Source organism: Gavialis gangeticus, unplaced genomic scaffold (genome assembly GCF_001723915.1).
Source record: "Gavialis gangeticus isolate Ggan-Ray unplaced genomic scaffold, GavGan_comp1, whole genome shotgun sequence".
NCBI classification, from domain to species: Eukaryota; Metazoa; Chordata; order Crocodylia; family Gavialidae; genus Gavialis; species Gavialis gangeticus.
The window spans coordinates 366755-369992 of record NW_017728963.1 but is presented as its reverse complement, the minus strand read 5'-3'; positions in this window follow the sequence as shown (position 1 = coordinate 369992).

Sequence of the window (3238 nt, the reverse complement as noted above, 5' to 3'; positions counted from 1 at the left end):
CCGGGCTGGGGCTGCGGGGGGGCGGGTGCACTGCCCCGGCCTGAGCTGCCCGCTCCTCCATGGCTGGCCTTGCCGGACCCCACCGCCCCCGGGACAGGGCATCAGGCACCGGGGGCATCAGGGGGGCTGGAAAGACAGCGGCGGGGGCTCTCAGTCGGCCCCAGTCAGGGGGTGCTGGGCCATGGAGAGGCACCGGGCTGGCTTCCAGGACGTGACAGGGGGCAATTGCTGGTATTCACAGCCCCGGCCAGGAAAAGCCCTTAGCTTTTGCAGGAGCTAGCTGGCAGCGTGCAGGGAGCGCTCCCGCTCTGGATGCACGCTGGGCTGGGGGACCACGTAGTGCAAGGGCTCAGACTGGATCGTCTTGTCTTGGCTTCTCAATCGCCGCCATGTAATAGGGAAAATGTCACTGTGGGGGTTGCAAATCATGTGTCATCTTCCTGGAAAGCCTTGGGGGCTGGAGGAGCTGACTCTTGCAAGGAGCCAAGGGTGAGGGATGTCGCATCTTGTGTCCTGGAAGGGGAGAGCAACAGACTAGGACAAGACTGAAATGTGCTCACTCTCTCCGAGATGGTGGTGCCAGCTGATATAATGTGGTTACAAGTCTCACAACAGTTGGTGCACTCCTAAATCCCCAGCTCGCAAAGTCTGGCGATTGCAGGGGAATGTCCTTTTTCATACAAAACAGGTGCTTAGACTTCAGGGTAAGGGGGCAATTCTGAGAAGCTTGAAATTCAGAAAGACCCTGGATTAGTACTAGTACTAGTAGTAATCTTCTAAACTCCCACCCTAAATTAATTTTAGGCCAATCTTGTGGGTGTCTTCATAAATGCAGAAGGTTTGCTCTTAGCATTAGCCATGCTGCGTGCAGCATCCTTGCTTACGCCCAGGGGACCCGCCCCAGGGGCAGGCGACGCGCAATTTGGCCCTACCTTCCAATCGCAGGGCATGAGGCTGAAAGCGTGCACAGCTGCCATGCCCCGACCCTGGGCTACTTCCACTAATTGAAATGGAGCCCACCTGGGAGAAGACTCATCCATCCCCCTCTCTGCTGTCAGCACCCTGTCTGGCAGCTGGCTCCTGACCCCTCCTCCTCTGCTTCCCTGGCACTGCCACCCCTGAGGCCTATTGCTTGCTTGCTGGGTGGGCGTACGCCCCATCCCAGTTCCTGAAATGTTAATGTCCCAGGACCCTACGAGAGGCTAACCGAAGATGTCTGTGACTCAGGAAGCCAAGGGTTCAGGGCTGCTATATTGGGCAAAGGGGTCCTGCTCCTTTGCGGGAACAAAGGGGACCAACAATGCAGCCATTAAGCAGCTCCCAGGCTTCTTGTGCCTGGCTGGGCCGGAGGTCGTTCCCATGGTTATGCGGACTATGGGCGCCTTGTTTCCCGCTGGGGATTTCCATAAAAAACAAATGAAAAATAGGAACCTAAAAGGACTGTCATGGCAACTGGGAAGTGGAAGCCCCCACACCCCTTCCTTCCCACCCTGTGCCCCCTCTGGGACATGGCAGCCTTCTGGGGCAAAGGCTGTTGCCCTGTCCGCCAAAGCAGGAAAACCCTGGGGGAGTGAGTGAGCAGGCCTCTCTTAGGATGGGAAGCCCACGGGAGTAGGGAGTGTGCAGGGGCTCGGGGAGGATAAACAGGGGTATCCCTCTGGGGCAGGGACTCTTTGGGGCTGGGGGCACAGCAGTGCTGGATTAGGGGGTCCAGGGCACACATGGAGATCTGGCCAGGCCTGAGAGCTCTTCCCCCTCCAAAAAAGCCCCCCAAAAACCTCAGCAGAGCAGCCCTGGCTTTTGGGCTGTCAGGGCCCCAGCTGCTTCTGGCACCAGCACTGAGCCAGGGTTTCCAGGCAGACGGGAATGAAGAAAGGGGCTTGGGTCAACTGTTTGCGGAGGCGGCGGCCTGGCCATGGGACAGAGCAGCTGTTGGGCCGTCTCCCTCACGGGTGTTTCCTTGCTGGCTTCTCCTTTCTCCCCACCCCGCATTTCTCATTCTCCTGCCCTCCTCACCACAGGGCACCCCGCCATGGAGCTGTACTGCCTGCATTGCAATTGCCCCTCATCTTCTAACCCCCAACAAGTTACAATACCCTTGCCAGATACTGCCACCATAAATAGTAGCTAAAACCTGGGCTTCTTCCTGGTTTAAGCCTGCTAACAGGTTGGCTTGTATGAACATGAGCTCCACAGAGCTAAGCTGGTTTCAAATTCATTTATAAGTGTCCATGTGCAGCCCTGCTGGTTTATCGCTCGGTGGACAGAAAATTGCACTTGTGGTTAAAGCAGAGCAGCCTTGGGTTTAAAGGCCTTCTCCTTAGAGAGGGAGAAGGTGCTATGTGTGTGGGCTGGGGGTGGAGGGGAAAGCAAAGATGGCAAAATTGGTGGGAAAGGAAAGAGGCTGGGGGGAAGCCATGGAGAGACAGCCGTGTAGGGATGGCACCAAAGGGAGAAGCACTCAGAGGGATATGTGATGGCAGAGATGGGGTGAAGGGGATACAATGCAGTGCTCAGGGCACTTGGCGAGCTGGAAGTGGGAGCCGAGGTAACAGGAGTGGGGGCAGGAAGGAGAAAGGGGTGAGGGGGCAGATGATGAGGACGGGGTGGGGAAGGCAGGGTGGAGGTGGGCATGCGTGCTCACAGCTAGGGAGCTGAACAGTAATCTCGATTAGGCAATGTTATGACAGTTTGGGATGCTGAAAGCCAGATCAAATTCTCCCAGCTGGGGGTTTGCGTGGGGAGAGAGACAATAATCATGCCTTTGCTTAAAGCGGCTCCAAAGCCCAGGGTCATCCCAGGGCAGGAGATCTGGGGTTGGAAATTTGTGGTGGGTGCTTTGGGGAGACTGAGAGCACAGATGCAGCAGGACATGGATCCCAGGGACAGAGCTACCAGACAAAACGCTCGGGGACAGGAGGGAAAAATCACACTCAAAAACCAGCTGATTAGGTGTTGCACCCAGAACTGTAGTGGTAGCAGCTGCAATGGGCTGTGTCAGGCCTCAACTCCCACCCTTGCAGGATCAAGCAGGCTGAGGGAGGATGCCACCTCCCCCCCCAGCCAGCAAAAACAACCCTGCACTTTGCTGTGGGATTGCCCTTAGCTTCCAGATGTTTGACTGGAGGGTAGCAGAGGTGGGGGGAGCCCCTGCTGGATTATGTCATTTCATCCTTTTAAGAGGATTGTGGCCACATGCGCACTGGCCAGCCTACAGCAGGCATGGCTTGAAGCCTCT